A 17,905-nucleotide genomic window follows, 5' to 3' on the forward strand; every position below is an offset into this window, starting at 1 on the left:
AATGTGCATGAGTGTATGTGTGTGTATCTCAAAACCAGTGTGTATATAAGGTGTCAAAGGGTTGTTAAAATGTATATGCTCTGATATGACTAAAAGAACACCTGTTCACTTGTATGTACTACAGCTACGCAAATAATAAGACCCTCATTGGATTTTAGTCAAGCCTTGGTTATGAGTTTATAAGTTGAGGAGAAACTCATTGCATGCATTGACTAGAATGAAAAAACACAAAAGTAAAGACCACAGTCTTCTTAATTGCCTCAGTATAAATGCTAACTATTTGCTTCTTTCATTTTAAAATCCAGACCGAAATGCAGTTATCTGACAGACTCTGAAATGAAAAGCAAATGTCTGGATTTTCAGATTACAAATGGCTCTCTCTCACAGGTAACAATTTCAAGGCTGCTGCTTTTCCACAGAAGGGACACAGCTACAGTGAAAGGTGTGATATCCCCTCTCTGAAAACCATAATGGTGCCGTGTTTGAAAATGACAGGTGTACGAATGAGGCCCTCTCTTTTCCTAAGTATGGCAAACCGCGGTCATTCACTCTGCTTTGTTTTTAGCGTAATAGCCCCATTTACAAAATGTCTGTGAAATTAATGTGGGACAAACGCGGCAGTAACTGAGCCAACTAATTTTTGCTCATTCAACTTGAATTATTAATAGGTGAGAAATATACCATATGCTTTCAGAGGAACGACATACATTCATTTTATACAGAATTGCTGCTGTTTTCTGAAAAGTATAAGTAGCTTAACTGCTCTTTTCAAAAGGGGTGACTTATATGGAGGCTTTAATGATGTATAAATCAGCCTGTGTAATTACGCTTCCAGCTGCTGCCTTGGGCCAGGCTGAAACTATAGGCCCTCAGCACCAAGACTGGAGCCTTCATCACCTGAATCCCTTTTAATCAACCAGTACCAGGTTTCTTTTCTCAGATCAAATTATTATGGGTTAGTGAAAGAGAGAGGGAGCGAAAGACAGCAGAACGTGTTTAGAGCACCATGTGCTTATATGTGAGTGTGCACAAGTGTAGGAGGTGTAAAAATATGTTTGTAAAGTGCACTAGCACATACAAAATTTTTCTTACATTATAACTTAAGTAACCCATTGAGTAAAGCTTCATCACTCTGCTCACATGCACAACACTGTAATCACAAGTTTAGAGCAGAAAAGCAGCAGAACATGATTTTGGGTTGGTGAAGAGATGGGGCACCACCTAGTGCACAGTCACTGCCAGAGCCTTAAGCCATCTTAGCTTCCACTGAAAGCTTTGTTGGAGATTTACACACAATACATTGAACTTAGCTGTATATTCTTACAACTCTACCTGGTCACACTTTAAATCTGCAGTAAAATTTACCTTTTGAAGCCCCTCCTGCCTTTTTGTGATACTTTGCCTCTTTGCTGATGAAAGCTTTAACCCACCCAGGTTTGCTGTAACTAAATGATGGAGTGGGTGTTAAACATCTGCATAAAGCAGGAAACCCTCCAAACTTCCCCATCTCTCCTTCATAGTCAAAAGTGGTGAGAGTACTTTAATGAGCACCTTTTTGGCAAAAAAGACAGACATTTTAGCTATCTGTCAAACTGTTCAAGAATTAAAACAGAAAACTGTAAGAGCTGCGGGGGTGTTGAGGAACATGTCTATTGTCTTTGTAGGATGTTCTCTCTTTGAAAAGCCAAATATTTTGCATATATAAACCCCATTTGTTTGAAATGGCTAAGAAAGATGCAAAACACAATGGCCACACTGATCTGAACTCCGGGCAACAAAGGCCAACCAATGACTTACTGTAAATGTACAATGATGTGTTTTGATATTACCCCCTTCCCGAGAAATGCCATGGGAAGGGGGTAATAGGTAAATGGTATTGAAATTTTAATGTAGAGATCAGTATCCTTTTGTTGTGTTACCACTGCATCAGTTATCATTTACATGTGCTCCTCACTGTGAGGTCTTTTTCATGCAAATAAGTTCTGTATAACCATGACACATATTGTTTGAGTAATTGAAAACAATGTTTATGAGTCTGTGTGTAAATACCAGGACACATGAACACCTTTAAATCATTTGTGACAAACAAGTGTCCAACTAAATAAAACCAACAGGCTTATACAATTATGAAGGACCATATGTAATAAAATTACTTATTTATGAAATTCAAGGTTAAACAATCCAAAAGCAAAACAAACAAACAAAAAAAAACCCTAAATGGTCACACTCCTGCATTCTACCACCAGGCAAATGAATGGAAAACAGTGTATTCATTTGTCTCTGCCTAACATACCCTGGACATTTGTAACAAAGATGGACATCTTAATAGTGAGTAGAGTCAAACCATACTGAGATTAATGACCAAGCACCTTCTTGTTAATTGTCACATCAAACAAACAGGTCCTAATTGGCAAAGGTTCCAGCCTCATGCTAAGTGGACACCGAGTGGGCGCTGCCTCTAGATCGGTCTCTTTGTCTGCTTTCATTAGTAGGTCAAGCCCTTACATTAAGAACCCCACACTGGAGTCGTGTTTTCTTTGCCGGGTAATGAAACACACACCTGCTACTCTCAGGCACTGAATAGAAACTTGAATCTAATATCACTGTCATGTGGCTTCTATTAGTGTTTATAATGCCTGTGTTTTGTGTTGCTTCTGCGTTTGTCTGTGTGTATGCTTGTGCTTCTATTTGTGCTGCGGTTTTCCGGGTAAAAAAGACACAAAAAACACAGCAAGAGAAAGGAATAAAAGAGCAAAAGAGCCATGAAGGATGCAAACTTACATTCAAGCAGAGAGGTCTGTCCCAAATGCAACTTCCTTTTCAGTCTGCAATGCCACCTCTGGCCTCTGGCTGCCTGAAGGAAGATAACATATTCCAACACTTGAAACAAAGTATATGAGAATAATCTATGATTTTGTGTCAGAGAAATTCTTACACTTTATGAAATAAAGAATTTAATGCCAGCAAAACAAAATATACCTTCAAGAATCTGTCAAAATAAGAAAATGTTACGATACTCTGAAACTGAGGGAAATGAAAATTAAAACAAGAGTGCTTAAATTTTCTGTCAAATTTATACATACACACACTGATATGCATGCGCGCACGCACACACACACACAAACACGCAAACATGCTGCTCCATCTTGAAATGCTAATTTATGATTAGCATCATTATGCAGTAGTGTAATTTCACAAAAGCCTTCCCACAGTGGTGCACAAAAGACTCATTCACCTCCAGAGCTGCTCTGTGTTGGGAAGAATTATGGCACGCAGATGAATTCATTCATGTGGGAAAGGATTTATTCGATAATTATAGACCTTCACAGTTTTAATGCCACTTAATGAGGAGCTTGCATAGTGTGATTCCTACTTTGGCTGACGAATGGATGTTGGTTTTTATTCTGGTGTTTTTTGTTTTGCTGCATACAGCAGCTGTTGTGGGGCCTGATCTTTCTCTGTGTATTCTACAATCATTCACATTAAGTAGGCAGTTAATTAATAGGCTGGTGGTCAAGTATAAATAAGTATTGTAATAACAGTGCTAATCCACGTCCAAAATACCCTTACTCTAACTCTATTTGTACTGCAACATATAATTAATATTATAAATGTAATTATAATTATGATTTCTGAATATTTTACACCTAATTAAAAGATAACTAATACCATATTTTAAAATGACATAACTGTTCATTTTCACCTGACGTTATATGCTTTGTTTACCTCTGCTTGTATCTGGCAATAAACACCCATACATTATCCAGTATAAGGCCGTCACTCCCGGAAAACAATGTTTACAACAACGCCAGTCTTGATGCCTCATAGCCATGTTGCTGTAGAGAGGTAATTAAGTTGCCAAAGTTTAATTGCTCAATCACCAGCAGTTAACAAAGAGGCATCAGTGACCCCCCCTATACTTTCAACATTTTATATTTATAATGGCTAACAATTAGAGAAAAGGCCCTTTAGCTGGGATAGAACTAGTAAAAGCTGCCGGCACTAATGAAAAACTATAATCACTCCGCCCACAGCAGTTATTAGTAGCAAATTATGGGTCAGTTAGAGGGCTAGCAGTTATATGCATTAAGATAAATAACACTGCAGCTTGTGGCAAATGCAGCAAATGAATGAGTAGCACATGTACCTCTAATTCTATCCATAACATGTATAATTACTTTTATTTTGGGGTTTTAAAATAGTGTCACTTTTTGATTTTTAACTTTATAATGCTTTTACATCAGAACTTAGATGATTTTTGCATGCAGAAAAAAACTGCATACATACTGAAGCCTTTGACTGATTCAGACAGAAATGTGTGTATATATATATATATATATATATATATATATATATATATATATATTTACATGCATTCTGTATTCCCCTCTGCTCCTGTTTAACCAATAAAACCAATTTTTTTTTATATATTTACCCACCAATCTATTGTATCAGGCACATTTCAGATCTTGATGGCCAGACTTCCAGATCAATGCTGTTTTTTTTTGCCACTACAAGTATGCTTTGCAAACCCCTTAATTGCAGCATTACTATGCAGAATAGAGCATAAACCCTTTCTCTCATCATCTCCTCTACCTTTCTACTCCTTTCTCTCCTTGTATTCCTCTCAGTCCTCTTCACTTCCCCACTCCCTCTCCCTGTTTGGTTACTCAGCCAAGCCGAGTGGAATGCTACGTCTCTTTGATCAAGTCTTCATTATCAGTGACTCTGCGACGCTTGGCTGTCGGACTCTAAAGGCGCTTGCTGAGGAAGAAGCGTGGCCTCCATGTGGAAGAGGCCTCGCCACACAAGGCTGAACAATTGCCGAGCATCCCGCCTCTCATTAACGAGAAGCATCCACCATCCAAGGCAGTCCCCAGGCAGCTTCCACCAGGTGGAATGCTTGGCCTCTGTCACTCATAGCATTGCTGAGGGCTTTTAGCAATTCATTAAATAAGTGACTGACTGCCTAGCTGTATCAATTAGGGGATAGCTGATATGTCTGTTATTGTCAGAGTCGGCTAGAGATTGCATTGCATTTCATTTGATGTCTGCTTTTGGTTTTGTGCTAAGGCAGAGCTGTTTTCTGTGTGTATGGGGGGCGGGGGGCCTTGGCAAGAGTCAACTAATGAAAGGATAAATATTAACAGATTAGAACAGAAGTTCATCTCTTTGCAGGATAGGTAAAATGATGTATTAAAAAAAAAACAATGAAATTGTTCTCGTTTTCTTTGTTTTGGTCAGTGAAACCCTAACAAAACAACAGAAAAGGAAAATTGTTGCCATCTGGAGGTAAAACTAAGTACTGCCAAAACCACTGTTGACAAAAGTTTTTAGCATAATATCAAACCCTGGGCCTCTGTGGATGCAGATAAGCTATGGTTGCATCTGTATTAAACTGTTTTTGTCTCAATAAAACACGATCCTTTCCCCTTTTCAACTGTCGTGAGTTAAAGTCACGACAGTAAAAACTGACACCTGCCTGCTGGTAAATCAGCTATTATGTATTTAAAAATTAAGAGGAACAGGAAATAAATAGCAACTATGACAAATTCTAAAGTAATAACTATTAATATTTTCACATGGTGTAACACAGTATATATAAAATTTGTTTAACAGCCAGATCTTTGTGGCCTTTCCTGGCTAATATATAAAATATCCCCAAAGAATCAACCGTTGTTTTGAGCCAGCTAGGCAAATCTCAGGCAAATTCTCCTTCTTGTCCACAAACATGATTCCTCATTTCACTCTATGCATTTAGATAAGAGCATACTTTTTTGCATGCATATCTGATCATTCCATACAGAGATTCAAACGGTGATGACCACCAACACTGTTACACAAGCAAAGAAGTCCTCGATGAACAAATTATATGAAAGCTGTGCACAGGTCTATTTACTCACCTAGGCCTTATTTGCATTAAATACTGCAGAGTCTCATTTACGCATGGTGTACTGAGCTGACATCCCATCTCTTTCATTCACCTAACTGCCACTGTCACCTCTGGCTGTTGCTTTCAGTGCCACATGCAACCTGCTTGTGAGTTTCCATGTTCTGACCTCAGGTGATGAGACCTTGTGTAACACTTGCTAAATGACTTAAAACTTCTCTTAAACGTAGACAGAACTATGGCTTTGAATTTGGAATATGGTTTGAATACTGAATATTTTGTTCAACTGTGTATCAAGAGCTTTTTCTGCATTGTGACTATTTTTGAACAGATGTAGTGATGCTATAGTGTAGACACATTTTGATTTTGCACAATTCACACCTGCATCTGTAAAAGTGCCATTTCAATTTAGATGCGTAGTTATGGTTACTGAAATGACAATGTCAGGTTAAAATGAAGTCCCATGTGCTTTGTTTCTTAGTGCATCCAACCCTGTCAAGCTAAATCTGCTCCTCGAAGAGCATTTTAAGTCTTGTGTACATACACTGAGGTAACTAGAAATAACAGATTACAAAGATGCAATTCCTGGCATGCCAACGTAGGCTGCAGACAAAGCATGTCACAGTCTTTTGGGCTCAGTCTTCAACACTTAGATAGGTGACAGCAGAACACAATCAAAAACAGTCAGTTGTCAGCAGCATTCTGACCAGAAGGATCCATGAAAACGCAACAAAAGACACGCTGATGATAATGCCAATTATCGCATTTTGCTCAGAGGTCAGAGGCAACAGCATTAAACCAAATCACTATTACATGATAAATAGCTGAACAAAACTCTTTTCTCTCCTGTGAAATTGTTTGACAGCCATTAGCAATGCAGTGCAATGCCAATGACTGACGTTGCTGTCTACTTAGCAGTAACAAGGGATGTGTGTGCATGGGGAGGGGTCAGAAGGCTGGTAGGGGTGTCGTGCAGGGGATTGATCGGGGTCTGCATTGTTGCCAAACGGGGGCCGAGGGTGCATTGGTGCGTAGACAATGAGCCCCGGCCAGTGCTGAAAGGCCCATTCTGTGGATCCCTGTTAGCTGTCTATTATCCATGGTCTCCGGGGGGCTGCTAAATAGAGGGCATGTGTTAGGCAGACATTTATCATGTAATTACAGCACTAGGATCCGTTTCTGATGGTGTGTGATGATTACTAATAATTACTGTGCATTTCACGCCTCCAAAGGGTCCAGATGGGGTCCCAGGGCGTCAATACAGAGGGAGGGAGGGAGGCAAGAAAAAAAGGGATGAGGGAGGAAAATGTGAAGAAATGGAAAGATAGATGAAGAGAAAGAAAGGAGGGACAGTGTCTCGCCTTAACAATTTAGCAGTGCTCATTAGCTAAATGAATTGAACCATATGTGTCCAATTCTTAATTAACTTGAAGAAGTTACACACATTATGGCTTTTTACATGACATTACAATATAACAAAAAATGTACCCAAAATTATTTGTAATTTTGAACTCTTTCAGAGTACTAGCTAATTTTTCTATGCCACAAAAAACACCAGGTGAACTATAGAAATATACATGAAACCCAGTCATGGAGAAACCTCAGCAATAAGAATGGAGCTAACATGAATTTGATATGTGATTTCCTATAGGAATCCACCTATAACAACGTTGTTTTATTTCATAAGCAGTATATACATTTAGACTCCACAATAACAAGGATTCCTGTGGCTTGATTTGTGGTGTCATGAATGATATACAGTCATACACAAAAGGTTTCATATCTGTAGCAGGGACTAAATGAATGGGCTAAGACTGGGGTTTAAATAAAAAAGAGAAACACCCTCTTATGAAAGCAGCCATCTTGCCTCTGTCAAAGTGGGGGAATGGGTTTGTGTGGTGTTGGAACCGATGTGGGTGAAATACTGTACCTCACTGTTGTATTTCTGCCCTCTACGGGAATCCGGATAAATCAAAGAGGTCAAGCTGCCACTGATATGATGTAGGAATGGGTTATGCTGGGGAGTGTATGCGTGTGTGTGCACAAGAGCTGAAGAGTTGTGTGTCAGACCTACAGCCATGAACTGGAAAGGACAGATCAACAGCAGGTGCAGTAGTGCAACTTTGCCCTTAATGCTGCAGTTAAGTTTTTGTTCTCCCCCAATCCTTAGAGCCCCCCCATAAATAGTCACATTAACCTGAACCCCAACCCACACCCACCTCCCCCCAGAAAAACTACAACATCCTCACCTGGTCAAGGTGAACTCAAATGAAACTCACTGACTGGCAGCGTTTTACCTACAGCACAAAAGGCATCCGAATCAATATGGGTGGGGAGGGAGTGCGGTCAGTTGGGTAAAATGAGGACCATCCTGTTTAATAGAAACAAATTGCTCTCCACTTCCCGGTGACACAGATAGCAGACCATTTGTGCCTGCTGGCCTTTGTTGGGAACAACAGAAAGGAAATGTACTCATCCTGACCAGGGATAAAGTTCGAGGCTTTTTGTTACACGCCAGTTACCTTAGCCTCTTTGCCCACCCCCTTGAACAAGCACAGCGGTTAAGTAGTTCAGGTGCCTGGTACATTCTGTTAGATTAAAGGTCCCTGCTTCTGGCCCGAGTTGAATTGCCTCATCTGGAGTTGAAGGGAGGGGAGTGAGGGAAGCAGGGAGGGAGAAGCGAAGCTGTAGGGCTATGGGGCATGAATGGACATCTTGTGCGTGCTCACAGAGGCGAAACTCTTTGGGATAGCCGGTCGGCCTCTCTTTACATCAAGAACCTGAAAAAAAGTCTGTAGGGTGGGTTGTTGAGTGGGGAGAGATAGCCCAACCCCTCCTCACCCCCACTCTGTTGTTCACTCAGTGTCTTCACCCAGGTTTTTGGGAAGCTGTACATTTGTTTGCAACAAGGACCAGGGCAGGTGGGCAGTGGGTAGAATCTCAAAGGCCTTTTTGAAAGCTGGAAACACACATACTGTTATCCTTAGGGAACACAGACTTAAAATGGACACAATGTACATAGAACCCAGGCAGGTGGGGGGTGTATGTGGAGTAATTGTGCCTGTGCACACCTGCACTATCCACTCACTCACACTGACCAGCAATGGATGCAGGGTGGACAGGGTTGAACCCCAAACGATGTTCAACAAAAGGTGAATGACATCTGACTCATAGCTGGTTTAACTTACAGATCAATTATTGATTGGCAGTTGTGTTTTAACTCCTTTAAATTCCACCAGTGCTCATAGATAGTTGATTAGAAATTAATATTTAACTTTCAAGATGAGAATCAAATCGACTGTTAAAGTTTTGGGTGTGTGATGATATGTGTACTGTAAAAGTGTGTCAGCAGTCAGCTACTAAAATCTCTGTCTGACATGCACACACTTCTGCTCATATCTCTCTGGACCTCCCAGATCAGAATGAGATTGGTCAAGCGAAGATGCATAACAGAGTCTGAGCATGTCTGACTTCTACAAACTCGTATCCAGGGTAAAGGGTCAAGTACAAGAGTCAAAGGTGAAATCTGCCCCACAGGATTAAATTCCAGTCTCTGGGGAAATACAAAAAATTTGTGCAGGGCAGGGTCAGAAAGAAGTGACTACTGGCAGATGACTGTTCATTCTCAAGCTATATGCGAGCATCTCTTTAAAAAAAAAAGTGCTTTGGATAATTATATAACACATGACATGATTTCCAGAAAGTCAGGGTGCTGAATTACTTTATATAATAAACCACATGCCTGTGTCTTTGTGACATTAAGTAAATGTTCAGTAATTCACGTCTTAATCTTGTGTTGTCCTCAGCGCAGCTTAAAGAAACTGATACTCCTGTGACTACTTTAGCGGCTGATTGTGTTACCTTTACAATTCAGCCTCCCCTCCTTCCTGTTTTGTACCCTTGGAATGCCCGATAAAAGTATCCCCACGGTGGCTTTCCCCCTGCACAGGAGGATATGGTAGTGGTCTGGGGTCGGAATTAATATGCACCCCATGGGGATTCTACATGGTGTACATTCTACAACAAGCCACAGAAAAAAAATATTAATGAACTTAAAAAATGATTTTAAATGTATCAACTCAATTTCAATACATGCAGATTTGTCCAGCAAAACGTCCTTATTGCATATATTCATAATCTTTTAAACCACTCCTTTTTTTTTTTTTTTTTTGCATATTAACAATTGATTGCATGTTACACAAGTGGTTACTTGTATTGATAAGCCAAAGAGAATAATCACCTAATTCTGCTCCCTCCCACTCTTCAGAGCTGTGGCAACTTTCAGCTGCTTGTTTTGGTTTCCTGGCTAACACATGTACTGTTCTGGTTCACTCGTATTGTTTTAAATTGAAGCAGGCAGCTGACAACAGTGGAGTGAGCACAGGTAACTGGTGAATGCAGCAGTAGCTAAAGAGCCTGTTATATCCTACAGAAGTTGGTGGAGACCAACTAATTAAATGCTAAGGTTACTCTCTGTCAGCCAGATATATAAATAGGCAACTGTTTGCTAATAAAAGGTGATGATGTGCACATAGTGTTATGTGCAGTTTAGTGACCAAAATATCTTTATCATTGCAGGTTGTGGTGTCTAGCTAGGCAGATTACTTTTGTTTGTCCCAGGTTGAGACGGTCTTCACTTCAGTACAATAGACATAACAGGTAAATGCAGTTTCACATGTGGTGTTCACAGTGTTAGCTTTTGTTTATAAAATTCAACAACCGTATATATTTTCAGAAACAAGAAGTGCAAAAGTGCACTAACTTTCCTTTTCTGACCCAGCGATGTTACCTGGCAATGTAAGACCACTGTGAATAAATAAAAACGTACTGGCCCATAAAATCATAAAATGCTACAAAATAAAGTTTTACTATATTCAACATATTTTAAAAACAAAATAATAAAAAACAAGCACTTTGACCTGTGTCATTAGTTTTCTAAGCAAATGATAGAAACATAAAAAACAAATCACTTGGAGTGTTGTGATATCTGGCACATGTTTTGTGTTATTTCCAATACAATAACAAGTATTCATATGCAAAGACTATGGTTGTGGTTGTCAGCAGACACTAACATATTTCTTTCTTCCTCTAAATTCGGGTTCATTCTGTGCAGGGGGAGGCAATTTATCTGTCATGGCTTCCTAAAGAGGCAGCTCACTTTACCCCCCTCTGCCCCATTATACTGACAGCAGTCTTATTAGCCACAAGGGAAACCGGCCGCCACATGAATTTGGCCACTGTTCACCTATGGGGCCAGGGCAAACCTCTTTTTACAATAGCGCCAATGATGTTGAGATTTTCTTTTCAGTTATTAATTTGATAAATATATTAATTATGACTTGGGGATGACAGACCAATCAGATTGTCAGGCGCCCAGTCGCAGGCCCCTACCCCCCGCTTTAGTGATAAGTTCTCTCAGGTTTCTTGAGCTGTCATCCAGGGGCTTGGACTTCTTATCAGCACTGGGTCCATTCTAGGAATAATTTCCTGTGTGTTGTAATTAAATGGTGGCTCTGTGATGGAGGGTGACTCCCTTTTTAACACAGAAACCTCTTGACGTTTGGTTCTGTGGGGATGAGCTAGGGTGGGGCAGACCCTTGATAGGGTCAACATGATCAAAGTTTGTACATGTAACCAAACCCCTACAACACTTTTGAGAGAGAGTTCTTTGTGATTTCTGTCAATGTGTAATACTGTTTTATATTAGTTGGATATTCAAAGTAAGTTTCACAACATAGACTAATAAGTAATGCCACTCAGATTAAGGCACACCAGGATATTGTATGAACAGCTGTGTGAAATCCAAGACAACACTTGTGGATAGTTGTCCACCTACTGCACCAATTTACAACCTTATTTTAAAATGGTTAATTTAAAGTGAGTTGAGGAAGACACAGCAGTTGTGCTAATGATAAACTATGTTGCCAGCTAAAGTGGCTCTATTTATATCTTTGATCATCGATAATCATCAAATGGAAGACATCTGGCACAACCAGGACTCTTCCAAGAGCTGATCGCCCAGCCACATTGAGCAACCGTGGGAGAAGGGCGTAAGAGAGGTGACCAAGGGCCTGGTGGTCACTCTGACTGAGCTCCAGAGATGGGAGATGGAACAAAGTTACAGAAGGATAACCATCATTGCAGCCCTCCAACAATCTGGGCTTTATGGCAGAGTGGCTAGACAGAAGCCTCTCCTCAGAGCAAAATAGATGAAAGCTACTTGGAGTTTGCAAAAAAAGCACCTGAAGGACTCTCAGGCTGTGATGAACAATATTCTCTGGTTTGGTGAAACCAACATTGAACAGTTTGGCCTCAACTCTAAACATTATGTCTGGAGGAAACCAGGCACCTCAACCAAGTTGAGTACTTATGTAAATGTGAGTTTTTATTTTTTAATATAGTTGCCAATATTGCTAAAATTCTGTTTTTACGTTGTCATTATGTGGTACTGAGTGTTGATTGAAAAAAATTTATTTAAACTACCGTAGTATCAGGCTGCAACATAAAATTGAAAAATCTGAAGGGGGTCTGAACACTGAATGCACGGTAAGTCCTTATAAATCTTAAGGACGCAAGAGTTAAATAGGAATATTTAGGCTCTGACACATCTAAGAAGCGGGTACAAGTTGCAGTACAGGAACACTTGAAAATAAAATGGGAGAATATCCAGAATCTGAGGCGAGCTGAGGCCTAAATAACAGTCTGCAGACATGAGACAGAACTTTCCATACAAAGCAGCATGCTGCTAGAAGCAGTGAACCTGCCTGCATGCTACTGGGCCTTGTCTGACAGCAGCCTGGACTTTAAAAAGGGGTGATAACTTAATTTCTATTCATGTCAACACTACTGCAGGGGCCAAGAGGAAACTGTGGGCCTATTGTGTTTCTGTCATATCATCTGCATTCTGTGGCCCCAAGAATGAAAAATATTTAAGTGGCTTTGATGTCCCAGATCTTGTTGAACTGCTCTGATGGTCTGAAAACATTTGAGTCCTGTTTTCCTTGATGCTCGTCTCCCTCATGTTCTTATCCTTTTATCTTTAGCATACAAATTATCAAAATTTACTTGTGTGTCCATGCACTCCTTGCTTGTTGTTGGTTAAGTTTATCTGTGCGTAGAGCTGCTTTGCACACAGCTAGCAATAATGCCAGGTACCCTAATAGTAGCAAGCACAAGTGCAGGGCTTATGCTGGAACAACCTGGAGCTTGAGGGCGTTGACAGTGGCTTCTATCTGCCAATCTCCCTGTGGATATTGTTGCAGTACTGGCAGACAGACAGCAAGGGGTTGTATGCCGACAGATCCCATCTGTCAGCAAGTTATCATTTCCAATTAAACCCTTTCATCTAAACGTACAGTCAACTCCTTGGCAAGCCAAAAAAATGACCCAAATAAGACATTATTAGTCTATTTCAACAGGTCCCCATTTTTTCAATCTCCATCCTGTAACTGCAGGGGTTGGGCAATCTTTTAAAGCATTACGGTTCTAGATTCTTCAGCTATCTTGATCCAAATAGCTCAGAACTTCAGCCGTCTCTGGTGGTCATGTTCTGTTTAGAGATAAACTTTCAAAATTGCACCAGATTGACACACTGGCATGTCCTCTCCAACGTGTATTAGGACAAGGATCTTTTTGTCTAGCTGTGTTCTGTCAGGACCTACTGTGGACAGCACGGTTCCTATCCACTGTGCAGGAGACATGAAGGAATGTATGCAGAGCTCGGTAACTGTCTGTTGAAAAAGGCCTCACAACGTCTCATTTCCTTTAATAAGATGGCCTCTAAGGCATCCGGATGGACCAGCTAAATACAGATTAACCCTCAGCATCATCAGCAGCCACTCAATCAACATGAGTGACTGATTCATGCATTTTTGTATGTGCAAGCATACTTAAATACAATGTGCACTTCATAAGAATATAAAGTCTTTATTTCTGATATATACTGATAGTTCAAGGGATTTTAAATGGGTGTAGTAAAAGAAATCACCTCTAAGGCCAAAAGATTGACCACAGGGCACCTAAGAATTCAGCAACCAAATGGAAATTACCTAGAGAATATGTTATACAAATAATTATTTCAGCCACAATACTTAATTTTAAGAATATACGTCTATTTCACACACCTTAAAAAAAGAAGCCAGTCTTGCAGGACATTTGAATATAATTTTACTGACAGTAAGTCTATAGGACTAAGTCTGGACCTCTTAGAAGTAGACACTCCATATGATGCAGATATTAATCAAACCATTCTGATTGGTTTGGTAAATATAATTTGTGCTCACAAAGAAATTACACATTATATATTTAAGCATATGCCTCAATACTGTTAATAGTAATAATGCAAATAATTATCAAACTAATTTTTATTTTGTGTGCATAGACTGAAATTCATAACGTGATCACACGGGGTGTCAACGTCACAGAGGACCAACGTTTATACAACAGTTGACAGAATTTGGTTGCATAGTAATTCGGTATCATTTCATTCTAAAGTATAAAGTGCAGTTTGTGGTGATGTTCACTGTGAACATTAATGAGCCATACAAAGTTTCGGCAGATTGTACTCAAATGATATATGTAAGAGTTTGCACTTAGTGTACATTTTTGGAAACACTAAACTATTTTCTCTTCAGTTCTCTTAAGTCAAGTATGCTGTTTTTAACCCCAAAAGATCTGACCCAGTTGGACCTCTGCTGGTGGAAGTAAGTAAAAACATACTGCTGCAGAATATAACAAGCCGCACTGCAGTCTGGCTATAGCCTATTAACCTACCTGTAGATCCTAGCCAACTGCTCTGGCATGTCAGTTTGCTTTGCGCTTCGTCTAGTTTTACAAAGAGGGGTTTTAAGTGCAATTCAATTCACAATTTCCTCTTTTAAGATACACTGTCCGAAATGTAGCCCCCTAACCCACTCCAACTTCCTGCTCAAAGACACAAAAGTGTACACTATGAAAGCAGTCAAGAATTCAGATAAGTGCAGCATTAAACCCAATTTCAGAACGACTCCCCTTCCATCTGCTTAATCTGCTTTAATCGGACAATAATACTTTCTTCAGAGTTGGTATGGAGATGTAGCACTTTAAAGAACTTAGATAACAGAGAAAGTAATCCCTCGAGAGGAAGGAAAGACAAAGTACAGAGAAGGAGAGGAAAAGAGGGAGAGTGTGACCAGGGCACCTGTAACTGAGGTAAAGGAATCCCATCAGAAATACTAGGATAATCCTCTTGGTTTTAATGGTTTGAAATGCTATGAAAGATTAGGTAAACAGCGCATTTAATTAATAGGAAAAGAAGTCAATTGACCATGGAGCGTGAAGCTGTACACAAAGCTCCTTTCATATTATATGGTCACAGGGATATTTCAGCATAAGCGAGACTTTGTACATACGTCACCTGGAAAGTGTGCAATCTCAAACATATTTACAATTTTAAAACTTGAGTATAAGCAGATGGATGGACAGTGATGACAGAGATGACAACATTATGGTTTTGATGATTTCAACCCATGCTAAATGCTTCACTTATTCAACCCGATATTGTGAAACTGACTTTTAACTCTGGAGCCTCCATTCCTTATCCATCTCTGTTTCCTCTCTCCAGGTAAAGGTCAGGTAGACCAGGTGTTTGCCCTCCACTTGACTCCTTTCCAGCAGGTGGTGGCTAAAGCAGATTCTGCAGTGACCCATTCTGCCTCAATGTCATCTATGCATGATCAAATCACTCCCAAAACAGCTTAGCTGTGCTGAGCCAAGACCTCAGGTTTGGCAGTTAGACGAGTGGAAGGGAGGAGGAGCTGGTTAGACTAAGAAGCTTCTTCAAAAGTGTTTTTCATCTGTAAGGTCTTGAGGAGAAATCGGAAATGGACAGTTGCACTCACTTCCAAACTTGACCAATCTGGACACCATTTCTAATGATACTGCACTGAAAACATTCACAAATCAGACACTAGAAAAAGTATGTTTACACAGCACAAATCATGGGGAGAGAGGTCTTCCCCTTTTCAAACCTATACATTTACAACTAAGACTAATTCAAGAGATGTATATACACCAATGACTCAACACCCTCAAATCTCTGAATGCGCTGTGCTGAGTGCAAAGCGCTGCTTTTCCCTACTTTATCATTCTTGTCAGACACACGTGTGCATTCACTTCCTCAAAGGTCGCCTTTAAAGGTCACTATGCCTGTTTAAGAATGTATTTGAATAGAAAGGATGTTAAATGCCGAACACAGTAAACAGGATGACTTGTTTGGTTTGCTGGGACTCTTGACCTCAACCCACTGCACATTCTTAACTCCTGACATGGGATCAGAAGGAACAGTTAACCACCAGTGTACCATAAACTACTTATGGACCGGACAACTGATGCGTAGCGTTTAAAGATATAAACAGTTCACAGTTCAATATTATGCAAACGAACAACTTATAAGAACAATATACAAACAATTAAACAACTATCAGGATATCAGATTATCTGCAATGGCTACTAATCCCCTGACCATAGCCAGAGGCAGCACAACACAGCGTAGGTTCTCCTGTCCACCCTGCTATCACCTGCCTATTTACTGTCATGCCATCTCTACAGAGCTTTCAGCCACTCTCCCACTCCTCCTCCTTTCCTCTCCTTCCATCCACTAATCCTCTTTAAGGACATTACCTGCTAGTATAGCCAGTCAAAAAGTATAAAAGCCCAGCTATCTCTTTACTGCCATCGGCAGTACGCTAAATAGACCATTAAGGAAGCAAGGCAAATGGGGGACATTGTGGTTTTGACCCCAAATACCAGGTCCTGGTCTGTTTTAAGTATAACATGTGTTGGGTCACTAGGAACTCAGGGAGTGGAAGGAGATACTGATAAAAGCATGGTGGCCTTCAAGGCTAAAAGTGTTTTAAGACCAAATGCTTTTTGTGTCAGTTATGAGACTTCTTAATATCAGGAACCAAGAACTAGTATAAGCCTAACTTCATCTGTAAAGCAATTTTACTTTAGACTTGTACCTCAAGGTTCATCGTGGATTTACTGTATACAAATAAAAATTAAGAAAGCAAATGGTGAGCAATAGTGAGCAAATTTCTCTGGACAGAGGTTTCCATCTTAGTGTTTAGAAAAGCTTGTATTTTGCTCTAAACTTTGCTCCCTACCCTATGTTCATATTTTATATACACACTATATTTTATATTAAATACCATATATTTAAAATAAAATATTAAAACATTCACTCATTTAAGCTCATGACGTGTTTACAGGAAAAAATTTTTCTCTCTGCTGTGTCACGTATACCTCTGTACATTACATTAACCTCCTTGAAAGACTGAAACTTAAGACTGGTGCAGATTAGACGAAATGTTAAAGCAGCTTTGCAGACCATTTAAAAAAAAATCAAAACAAGTGACAGTTTGTTCTCTGTTCTTTACTTACAGCGGGTTAACCTGCAAGATGTCCTGCCTGACAAAGTTCACTTGTTGACTTGGCCCTGAGGCAGGGCAGGTGTTCATTTTACTGCTAATGGAGCACCACTGACATCACTTTAATGAGACAGCTCTAATGAGTGCTGACAGCTCAGACAGCACACTACTGCATCAACTCTCCTCCTCTATGTTCAGCAGTCGGAGCATTGAGAGAGCAGACAGTGCCCTCCCTTGGTCTAAAACAGACATGACCACACTGAGGTCCAAAGGTGCTCCAGCAAGTAGATTCCCCTTTGTTTCTTCTATCATCCATTAATGAGTGGTGAAATTCAGTAATATTGCTTGTGAATGAGCACACACGGAAATCAAATGTGTGTGAACTATATAACATAATTAGTTAACTTACATTGGTAAGTGAAAAAGAAATTCAAAATGAAATATATTTAAACTCTCCTTAATTTTATTTATGATAGTAATATTTTATGTTGAACAATTATGAAAATCAAGCAGACACATTTCATTCATATACTTTTCTTTCCACTAGAGGGAAGCACTGTATCAGAAGTGTTGAAACAAGATAATGAAATACTGCATGAAGATTAAA

The 17,905-nt window shown here is 39.8% G+C and overlaps 1 long non-coding RNA gene across 1 annotated transcript in view; it reads right to left on the bottom strand.

Annotated features, from left to right (window-relative positions):
• Positions 1–17,905, bottom strand: part of LOC113131856 (uncharacterized) — a 94,658-nt gene that overhangs the window by 74,790 nt on the left and 1,963 nt on the right. The window contains exon 2 of the long non-coding RNA XR_003295847.1: positions 2,782–2,854. This is a non-coding gene — a long non-coding RNA (uncharacterized LOC113131856). The remainder of the gene's footprint in view (positions 1–2,781; positions 2,855–17,905) is intronic.

The sequence above is a fragment of the Mastacembelus armatus genome, chromosome 15, assembly GCF_900324485.2.
Source record: "Mastacembelus armatus chromosome 15, fMasArm1.2, whole genome shotgun sequence".
Classification (NCBI taxonomy): Eukaryota; Metazoa; Chordata; class Actinopteri; order Synbranchiformes; family Mastacembelidae; genus Mastacembelus; species Mastacembelus armatus.